The sequence below is a fragment of the Rhinopithecus bieti genome, unplaced genomic scaffold (genome assembly GCF_001698545.2).
Source record: "Rhinopithecus bieti isolate Rb0 unplaced genomic scaffold, ASM169854v2 scaffold_11944, whole genome shotgun sequence".
In the NCBI taxonomy this organism is placed as follows: domain Eukaryota; kingdom Metazoa; phylum Chordata; class Mammalia; order Primates; family Cercopithecidae; genus Rhinopithecus; species Rhinopithecus bieti.
Genome location: NW_016807378.1, coordinates 2824213 through 2835390, shown reverse-complemented (window position 1 = coordinate 2835390; position 11178 = coordinate 2824213). Strand labels below are relative to the sequence as shown.

At 40.9% G+C, this 11178-nt stretch overlaps 1 protein-coding gene and 1 long non-coding RNA gene across 3 annotated transcripts in view; one reads left to right on the top strand and one right to left on the bottom strand.

The window, feature by feature from the left end:
• Positions 1-5803: 5803 nt before the first annotated feature.
• LOC108535530 (uncharacterized) overlaps positions 5804-11178 on the bottom strand; it is a 6201-nt gene continuing 826 nt past the window's right edge. Inside the window, exons 1-3 of one of the 2 annotated variants that reach the window (XR_001887256.1) lie at positions 11019-11107; positions 9443-9548; positions 5804-5836 (exon numbers count right to left, since the gene is read on the bottom strand). This is a non-coding gene — a long non-coding RNA (uncharacterized LOC108535530). Of the gene's footprint in view, positions 5837-9442; positions 9549-11018; positions 11108-11178 lie in introns of those variants that run through there. The other variant, XR_001887255.1, reaches the window with a different exon arrangement.
• Positions 9474-11178, top strand: part of BMAL1 (basic helix-loop-helix ARNT like 1) — a 115100-nt gene continuing 113395 nt past the window's right edge. Inside the window, 1 exon segment of the mRNA XM_017881560.1 lies at positions 9474-9550. The gene's annotated coding sequence lies outside the window, so the exon portion shown is untranslated.

Sequence of the window (11178 nt, the reverse complement as noted above, 5' to 3'; positions counted from 1 at the left end):
GCAAAATCCTCATTAATGCTGAACTTGGAAATCACACTGCAGCTTAAAATTTGCTGAAGCAGAAATAGAAAACAAACATATTGCCCTTTGGGTCTTCTTGTGTACAAAAAAAAAATGAGTGATGGATTATTCTTTGGGATTCTATGATAATTAATTTTGACCGCTTGTTTTTCAGGGAGCTTTTATCTTCAGAGTCATTCTCAAGGCGAGCTCATCTAGTGCATTCTCCCAGTGTGTTCAAACGTGCACCAAGGACTATCCTACAAACAGAAACTTGAAAGCTTTTCAGCCTCAAACAAACAAACAAACAAACAAACAATAAATAAATAAGACTTCTGCATTGCAGGTAATGGCCTCTTAGAGAGGCTTGCAGAGAATAAGTGCAGTTTAGAAGCATGGTTAGTAACAAACCAAAAAAAATTATGATTTTTTTGTTCTTTGGTGTGTGTGTGTGGTTTTTTTAAAAGAGAAAATGCATTTTTCTAGTTCAATCAACTTAGTAGACCCTTTCCCTCCTTGCAGAATAAGAAACAATGTTTTCAAGAGACTATGGTACTTAATATTTTAAAATCAGATTTTATTTTCTAAACTTGACTAATCTATGACTTTCAAATGTAGTGAGTTACAGACCATCATTTATAAGGTGATCCCTTGGAAGTTTGAAAATACTTTCTAATAGGGAAAGAGTGTTCTTTTCATTGTGTTTTCATACTAACACAAGTCTCGTTAATCCATGATGTATTTAAAAGGACATATAATACCCCCCTTTTTTTCCCTTTGAGATGGAGTTTCACTCTTGTCACCCAGGCTGGAGTGCAATGGCACGATCTCAGCTCATTGGAAACTCTGCCTCCTGAGTTCAAGCGATTCTCCTGCCTCAGCCTCCGACCAGCTGGGATTACAGACATGTGCCACCACACCTGGCTATTTTAAAATTTATTTTTAGTAGCGATGGAGTTTTACCTTGTTGGCCAGACTGGTCTTGAACTTCTGATCCTCAGGTGATCCGCTGGCCTCGGCCTCCCAAAGTGCTGGCATTACAGGAGTGAGCCACTGTGCCTGGTGCAGGACATATAATACCTTTTATAAGTAGGACTATCCTACCTTTTATTAGTAGGAATAAAAAGTTCTATTTTTTATTAGAAAGTAGAACTTTTTATTCCTACTAATAAAAGGTATTGTATTAAATAAATAGCACTATTTCAGGTTGGAGAAAACACAAATATTAGAGCCAAAGCCACCTGAAATCTGAGTTGAATCCTAGATCAGCTGCTTACCAGATTTGTGATGTTGAGTGAATAGCTTTACCTCGCTGAACCTCAGTGGCTTCATCCATAAAATGGGGGTAATGCCTACATCCCCAAATTGCTGCTGTGAGGCCAGCACATGGGCCGAGAGCTGCCTCTGGAGTCAGATGTCTGGGTTTGGATTCTAGCTCTGCCATTTACATGCTGGGAGCCATAGGCAAGTTATTTAACTTCTCCATGCATCAGTTTCTTTGTTTATAAAATAATAATAACATAGAAACTTACCTCTGGAGTTGTGTCAATTGTGATGGGTTGAGTCAGTATGTATAAAGTGTTTCAAATAATACTTGGCATGTGGTAAGCACCATAAAAGTGTTTGTTTTTATTATTATTATTTTATTAGGTATGTTTTCTCTCTCAAACAACAATAATGAACTCTCCTAAGTTTAAAAATAGATAGATCGATGGAAAGATAAATAAATAGATAGTTACCTAGGAAACTGATTTGGTTCATGGTAATTTATCTCTACGTATAGGAAACAAATTTCATCCCCTAGATCGTGTAAATGAAAACATGGAGAAAGAAGGAAGGATTATGTCTAGCCAAAACCACAATTTCAGCTGCACATTCACTTGGTTTAGAAAGAATGTCAAGTGTTACCCATTCTTCAGCAGAAGGAAAACAAGCAACAAGTCTCTGCAGCCAGACATAGAAAGCACTGTTTTGAAAAAACTGGGAAGTAGATCTCAGACATGCTTGGGCAAGATTATTATTCCACTGCATTTTAATTGCAATTGCCATACTAAAAATAGTTGCATTAGACTTCATTTATCATTGTTCAATAGCCCCATTTGTGGAATATGAAAATATTTAATGCCTTGCAAATGAAGACAGCTGGATGCTTAAAACCCTGTCTGAAGAATTAAATAGAGAGTCATACCGTATTATTTTCCCCTGGTACAGTGAAATTGCTGTTTGTCTTTCATATTCTCCAGTCCTAAGATTAGGAAGGAGTGAGGGAAAAGGTTTTATTTTAATAGGGAGGTTACCAACTATTTTAGTTTCATCTACTTGGAAAGGCTAACTCCTAAACCTTATAATGGACCATGAATCATGGCCAACCTTCCAAGGTGCCAATATTGCACTCTGCATTAGGGGAAGAGAGTGGAGGAGTAGACAAGGTGGGGATTATGTGAGAAGAGCTGGTTCACTCTAATTTCCAAAGCCTGCTGTCCCTGGGAAGCATGAAATCACCAAGACCATAGCCTCAGGAAAAAATTATATTTTCCCACTTTGGGCCCAGACCGGGGCTCCTGGTTAAGGCATTGACCTGGCGTAGTGTGTGGGGTTGTGGTGTTACAGTGCAGAGGTCCTTTAGCTATGAATGTTCCTGGGCAGCAGTGTCTTCCCCAGAAGCAGAGCTTCAAGCTGGAGAATGTCCAAAGAATAAAAATAATGCCAAGCACCACTAAAACTGTAAGTCATGTTGAATTTCATCTTGGAACTGGAAATTCACAATACAACTTTTGGTATTTCTCTATCAGTGTATTGAGATTAAAAGGAACTCCAAGGCATAAAAGCAGATCACCCTGGAATTTTCCAGGGATCCCAGCCCAACCAGGGCAAGTCATCTCAAAAGCTGTTCAATTTGAAGGTGGGTAACTGGTGACTAAGAAGAAAAAACCAGAATAACATGAAGTGGTGCCAGAAAACACATGAAGTGTTCTGGGACACTTGGCTCTCCTGGTTTCCTTTTAAAATTATTTTTATTGTTATAAACAACTTTGCAGAAAGTTTATCCCCTAACCTCTTCAATAAAATGTAATCAGTGAGATACCGCTAGAATACTTATCACTTTGTCCATGTATACACATCTTATTTACAAAATTTCAGTCACTCTGTATACGATGGGAGTCTCACTTTTCATATTACATTATTTGACTTTTTTCTATATATTTATGGTTTAACGTCATATTTAACATTTTAAAGGACGACATTGTATTTTATCCAGCTGATATAACTACTTATTTTCTCAAAAGTGAATCAACTTTCTAGTCCTTATTATTGGACTTCTGAACAATGACAACAACAACAACAAAATCAACATTCACACTGTAGCTTATGAAAAAGTTTATTTTTATACCCAATAAGATACTTTATTTGAACATATTGTCAACTCACTGTGAGGCAGAAAACATAAAAAATTTTGATAGCTGCAACTTTAAAATTGACTAACAAATGATAGAAACAACTCAACTAAAGGAAAACATTTTAAAAGTATTTATTCTTTTATTTCCCTATATTATGAAATATGATGCTTTTTGCTGGAAGTTGATATGACTATTTAGAAAGCCAAAATGGCTCAATGTGCTGCACTTGGGAATCTCATTGATTCATTGATTCATTCATTCATTCATTCAACTAATATTTATTGCATACCTACTACCTGCTGGAGACTATTCTAGATGTGAGAGATATGGCAGTAAAAATAACCCTCCCCTCACAGACCTTACTGCGGGAAGCATGAAATAAATAAATGAATACACAACAAAATGTCAGATAGTGATATGTGTCGAAAAGAAAATTCAAGAAGGGTAAAAAGATGAAATGCAGAGGCTGCTGTAATATTTCAGAAGGGATGGGAGGTTTTCTCTGATGAGGGGGTAATTGAAGCCATTGCTTAAATCCTATGTGTATCTCTGGAAGGTGATGTCTTGCGTGTGTCCATGCAATAGGTACAGCTCACTTTCCCATCTCTTTATCATTTTTTATTAATTTGTTCAGAAAATATTTGTTCTCATGAATGTGCCACTGCTTTGATAGCTATGGGAGATATAGAAGTGAACCATGCAGGTGTGGCACCTGCCTCACAGAGTTTATGAGAAGACGAGAAATTACAAGTGTGACAGTGCTTTGAAAGAGGAAGTACCAGGTGCTGTTGTGGTAGATTTTTATAGCTGGGAGGTCAGGGAAGGTTTCCCTGAGGAAGTGACCTTTAAGCAATGAAGCAAGTGTGAGCCAGATTCACGGGTCAAAGGCAATGGAAGTAAGGGAAATTTACAGGCAGGGGGATCAGTGTGCAAGCTTGCTTTCCTTTCTGTCCTTTCTTTCCTTCTTCCCTCCCTCCCTCCCTCCATCTCTCTCTTTCCTTTCCTTTCCTTTCCTTTCCTTTCCTTTCCTTTCCCTTTCTTCCTTCCTTCCTTCCTTCTTCCTTCCTTTCTCCTCTCTCTCTCTCTCATCTCTCTCTTTCTTTCTTTCTTTCTTTCTTCTTCTTATCTTTCTTTCTTTCTTTTTATCTTTTCTTTCTTTTTTTTCTTTCTTTCTCTTCTTTTTTTTTCTTTTTTCTTTCTTTTTTCTTTCTTTCTTGTCTTCTTTCTCTTTCCTTCTTCCTTCCTCCTTCCTCCTTCTTCCATTTTTCCTTCTTCCTTCTTCCTTCCTTCCTTTCTTTCCTTCTTTCTTTCTCTTCTTTCTCTTCTTTCTTTTTCTTCTTTTCTTCTCTTTTTGGCTGTTGACTTTCACCTTTCTCACCTATCCAAATCTTTCAAGGGCTAAGAAGTAATATCACTTGATTATATTTTCTTGTCTTTCTCTGGTAAATGTGCAAATGTATGATTTAGCAGTAGATGAATAAAAGAAAATGTACACACAGCACAGGAGTCAAAAACAATAATAATAATAATACAACCCAAACTAAATGGACTTTATTCATACTCAAGATTTGGATAGCTTTATTTACAGTAAGTTTTATTGTCCATATTTTGTTAGCTAGAGTGCTATCAATTTATGACACAGATTTTGGCTCATAAATTTCTCAAAAACCACTTATCAAGTTATAGTCACTTGTGGTTTTGCATTTAACTCAAGTGCATATAATTTTCCATGTCTTTAAAATAAGTTTTATGGCAGAGAGAGAAGCAGCAGCAGGAGAAGATAGCATTGAAACCTTATAAGAAAAAAATATGTAAGTTGTATTTCCTGTCTATACCAGCTGATTCTTTGAAACCCAGTGTGGTAATGAAGTAGAGTAGGAAAGCTATGGGCCGGTCCCATAAGCTTACAGCTTCCAGAGGGCCCTGAGGTTTAAAAATCCCAAAGAATGTTCTTTTCAAAACTGTTTACAGATGAACCTCAACTAATGATGGGGTTATGTCCCAATAGACCCATGGCAAGTCAAAAATATTGAAAGTTGAAAATACATTTAATATCCCAATACACAAATCATAAACTAGAAAAATCGTAAGTCAAACCATTGTGAGTCCAGGGCCATCTGTATGATAAAGAAACATTAGAAACTATGTGAATATTTTCAATGAGAAAGTTTTGCATAATGAGGTACAGTTTCTCCGTACAATAAAAATGCTGTAGCCATTAGACAGCCTGTTGTAGAAGGAGGCTCAGTAACCAGAAAGAATGCTTGTGATAATTTTTTAAAGCAAGATGACAAAACTTTGATGTGATAAAAATTAGATCAAAAGAGCTGGGTGTGGTAGCATGCCTACAGTCTCAGCCACTTGGGAGGCTGAGGCTTGAGGATTGCTTGAGTCTAGAAGTTCAAGTCCAGCCTGGGCAGCATAGCAAGATTCTGTCTCTGAAAAAGAAAAAAATTAGGTCAAAATATGATATAGTTACAGAGAAAATACACTGATATTTTAATGGGGGTTATATCTTCTTAATGGAATTACAGATTATTTTATTTTCTTCTTTATGTGTGTGCTTTCCAAATTTTTGATCACAAATGTAAATTGGTTTCATAATCTTAAAAAAAAGCAATAGATGTTCTTGTTCTTCCAAAGAGAAAGGAGAGATTTGAGTAGCAGTTGTTCTTACAATGCACACACATCTGTGTACAAGATGAGAGTTTTCCTTAGGTAAATTCTGAGTCTGTAGCTTTTATGTGAGTGGAGCAAAGGACCCAGAATTCACTGCAGAGGATCTGAACAACCTTCGATGCTAGGGATTGTGCTTGGCGATTATAAACTTTTATTTTTAAAACACCAAACGAGAAGGAGAGGGCCAATGAAGTAAGGCAATGTTACAAGGAGTAATTCTTTATAAGGAGTAATTCTTCTACCAATGACAGGTTAAATGACATCACTGCTTGCATCTCACCATGCCAGCTGCTGACTTATTAACTGGAATGTGTATATCGTGCATTAATAATGTGTTGTGGGGCCTGCATGCTAGTTTTTCCTTTATTTCGTTTATATGGAGAGTGTGTGTGTGTGCAAAGGTTTCGTACACAAAGGTGTATGAAATCCATCTTTATTTTCATAGCCTTTGGATTTTGTGTTATACTTAGATGTGCCTTTCAAGATTATAGAAGTTCTACTCATATTTTTTTCTAGTGTGTTTATAGGTTTGATTATATGCACTTAAATTCTCTATTCCTATGGTTTATGTTTTAATGTAAGTACAGGGTAGGGGGCAAATTTTATGTGTTTCCATACAGCTAGCTAGTTGTTTCAATAGCATTTATCGAAAAATCCATCTTTTCCCCAATCCTTAAAAAATTCACGTTATAATTCAACTTTCATATACTTTGGGTCTGTTTCTGAATGCCATGCCTTTTAATTCATCTATTGGTCTGTTTCTATACCAATACCAGACTATTTTATTACCACAGTTTAAAAGTACACTTTGATAATGTATGAGATCTAATTCCCCCAATCTATCCCTTCTTTTCTTTTTCAAAAGCATATTGTAAATTTTTTTGAGCGAATGCATTTCTGAAATGGCTTGCCTGAACACTTCACTTTGCTAAACTAACTTGAATAGATTCTTCCTTTCTTTTACATCTCCAGAAAGTGAATTCTAGTCTGCTCATCCCAGTGAAGCAGGGCAAAATCGATGCCAGTTTTTTGAAGACAGTGTCTATCTGTTCTTCAGAGCTTCTGTTGAGAAGCCATGTGGCCACTGGTGCTTTAGCTCCCTCTGGCCAAATGGAAAAGCCCCTTTCACATCCGAGCACCAAGATCTTTGGAATCTTGGCCATGTCTGTAAGCAAGATCTAGTCTAAAGCCTAATTACACGGTCTAGGACACATTCCAAATGAGGTATTACTGCTCTCCCATTCTGAACTGCTATGGCCATCTCATTCAAAAAAGAGCCAAGGAAGGTCTTTTCAAAAGCAGCTGAAAAAGCTATAAACACTGATTAACTCATTAATGCCTGATTTTTTTAATTCCCATTTTTTTGTACACCCAGATGTCAACCTTGGTTAACAGATCAAACCATTCACAAATGTTAAATCCCAATGAAACGCAATCAGAATCTTCCAGAATGGGACTCAGAAGTCTGTATTTTTTAAAACTCTCCAAGTAATTCTGATGGATCCAATCATTGGATCAGAGTCAGGGAAACTACTGTAGATTATACTACTTTATCCTCACTAACTTCATTTGTAAAACAGGAGCAAGAAATACCAATTTCATAGAATTGTTAAGAGTGATGCCTAATATGTACTGAATCTTGACTGTATGCCAGGCATAACAGCCCTATAAAGTAGATACTAGATTATCCCCCTTTTACAGATGAGGAAACGGAGGTACACAAAGGTTAAGCAATTTGATAAAAGTCATCCAGCTAGCAAGTGTGGAGGGCAAGCATATCAACTGCTAGGGTTAATGTGAGGATTATATTAAATAATGTATTTGAAGCCTCTGGTACACAGTAGGTGCATATAAATGCTCTCTCTTATCTTCCTTTTATCCACATCATTCTACTGATGCCCAGGACAATACTTTGACCCTAGCAGTGCCCTAAGAATTGAAAGTTCAGTATCCTGGAAAGTAGAAAAGAAAAGGGAAGTTAAGTAGTAGCGGAAAGAGGTGTTTGGGATCTCCAACAGAGAGAAACACAAAGAAAGGTGTAATTACATAGGGAAAAACAGGTGCACATGAGGGGAGACAGTTGCTTGGCCACCGAGGGTAGGATAAGGCAGGGTGATAACCACTAAAAGAGGAAAGCCAGGGTACAAGATGAGAATCTCAGAGGAATGGAGTCCAAAAAGACACCTATTTCAGCCCCCCTCCCACTGCATGGTAATTTAATTCTCACTTGGAGATTTTCTGTGACAAGAAACTCAATTTACCAAGGCAGAGGATGTTCTAGCTGTTAGAAAATTGTTCATATTGATTCATTCTAGAGTTTCTATCCACAGGTTCTCCTTCAACCCCTTAAGGTCCTGAAGAATAAGTTTAATTTCTCTTTTATTTGACAGTTCTTCACATATATCAAGACAGTTACCTTGTACCCCTAGGGCAAAACCTTCTGCTTCCTTTAATATTTCCTCATATGACATAGGTTCTGGCCTCTTTACATCCTGGTCCCTCTACTTGTGCAGGTAGATAATTTCTTTCTGCCAAGTCTTAATTGCAGACAATACTTCGTGTGGGTATTCACCAACACTAGGTAGCACAATGACACCTATCTTGCTTTACATGTCAGACTTCCATTGATGCAGCCTAAGAGCATTTATTTATTTTGGCAGCCACAATTCACTGTGGACTCAGATTATTTGTCACCTAAGACCCTTTATCTTGCTCCTATAAGCATCTAAGACACCTCTGCCTCCAGCTGGCTTCACACAGGGTGGGACTCCACATTTACCCTTGTTAGAGTCAGCCCACTGCTCCAATATTGTATGTGGTTTGTGCTATATAATAGCGTCTCTTCCCCTCCTGGCTTTGTGTCATCTGGACATGTGATGCAAATCTTCTGGATTTTCCTTCAGGACACTGATAAAAGTTCTGATGTCTGGACCTGGGAGAGAGGCTTCTGTCATTCTGAGGGTAACTGGTGTGGTATAGAGGCTTTGAAATAAAAAGTCTGGTTTGAATCATGCCTCTGCCACCTACTGTGTGACCTTTGGCCAGCTAGCTAAATTCTGAGTTTCAGTTTTCTCATCTGTAAAATGGGGCAATAAAAGCTTCCTCGCAGTGTGGTTATAAAGATTAACGGAGAAAATGCGGGGAAAGTACTTAGCACAGTGTCTGGTACGCGTAGTAGGTGCTGCTGGAATGTTGACTGACTCCCTGCAATCTTCCTTTCGGTCAACGTGGACTCATTAATCAGCATCTTTAGGTTATGGTTACTTAACCAGTTATTAGCCCAATTAATGATACTAGCATCCATCCCATATTTCTTCATCTTGTCCACGATATCTTGTCAAGTGCTTCCCTTAAGCCCCACTTACCTAGGGTGATCTCTTCAAGAAATGGGGGCAGAGACAAAGTAGCAATAAGATTCCATCAGCGTGTAAACTTAGGAAAAATAGCAAGCTACCGACCGAGTTGGTTGACCTAGAAAACAGTCAGCATTCAGCCCACAAGCACATATTGGGCACTCCGTGCCTGTCAATGAGCTGGGGATGGGCAATGCTGTTACAAAGATTAAAAAACGCAGCGTCTGTGTTCAAGGAACTTACCAGGCTAGAAGTCTAGAGTCACGGGGGGCCAGTCTGGGTAACAGAACTAGGCCAATTGATTTAATTCCATTTTTTATATATCCAGCCAGCAGATATTTATGGTGCACTTGCTGGGTGCCGGTCCCGCCCCCACCACTCCACCCTACCCCAGCAGGCGCTAAAGGAGAGCTGGCACGACGGATAACGAAAAAGAAGACGCTGTCCTTCTATTCAGGGAGTTTAACATCTGGAAGGGCCTGGATTTCTTTGTGCTAAAGGCCCTCTACAAAGTGCCTGAGATGCAAAAATAAGTCAGTGCCTCTGTTCTCTCAGCAACCGAGTTGCATGTCGTTATCAAATTTTTATTTTCTGTAACTGTTTCCTTCCGTCTCGCTCCGTAGACAGCTTTTGGCAGCAGAGAGCGCTGCCGGGGGGCTGGTGTCTACCCCTCGGTAAGTGGTCAAAACCTGGCTACTGGAAGGAAATGCAATGGAATCGCTCCGCGCTCGAGTATTCTCTTTGGAACTACGGGAATGACAGCTCCAGTGGGACACTTGGAGGTCATGACGAACGCAAAGAACGTGAGAACACTTGCAGTCCTCGGGGTGGAAATACCTTCTAGAAATACTAAGTATTCGTTCTCTCATTTAGACCCGGGCACACCAGGGGTTTTAGGAAGGGTCTGGCACTCAATGTTCCTAAAATTAGTTTCCTAGATGGAGCTGGAGAGAGGGGAGTCAGGAACTGCTGCTTTTCGTCGCAATGCCCCGAGTGGAGGAGAAGGAGGAGGGGTGAGGGCGGGCGGCCAGACGCCAGCCGGCAGGGGACCCAGAGAAGAGGGACATTCCCGGCGACCCCGAGGAGCGCGGCGTGGGCACCGCAGTGGCCGCGGTTAGTGGGAGACCTGAGGCGAAAGGGAGAGGGCAGGGGCGAGGAAACCCAGGGAGCGCGCGCAGATTGGTCCTCTCCTCGGGGCGTGCGCTCCTGTGCGCCAAATGATTGGTGGCAGGAAAGTAGCAGGTAAACCGGCCCCCGCCGCCTCGCCATTGGTCCGCGGCCTCTCTAGCCGCCACACAACTGGCCAGCGGGCTGCCGAGCCGCGCGTGGATTGGCTGGGGGCTGCCGCCGGGACCGGCTCCCTTCGGGCGCTCGGATTGGCTGGCGGGAAGAGGCAGGTATCCGGGCTCCGCGGCTTCTCCATTGGTGGGCGGGGAAGGGGGGTTGGGCACAGCGATTGGTGGGCGGGGGGCCGGGCCTGGGCCGGCGGGGAGCGGATTGGTCGGAAAGTAGGTTAGTGGTGCGACATTTAGGGAAGGCAGAAAGTAGGTCAGGGACGGAGGTGCCTGTTTACCCGCGCCGGACTCACCGCCGCCGCCGCCGCGGGATCCGAGTGCGGGCGCGGGCGCCGGTGTTCCCGGCGAGCCACGGTGAGTGTCAGGCCGGCGGCGGCCAGCGGCGCGATCCCGCGCACCCCGTCGGGAGCCGTTAGAACCCTCGCGGGCGCTGCGCCCCTGCCGCCGCCCCGG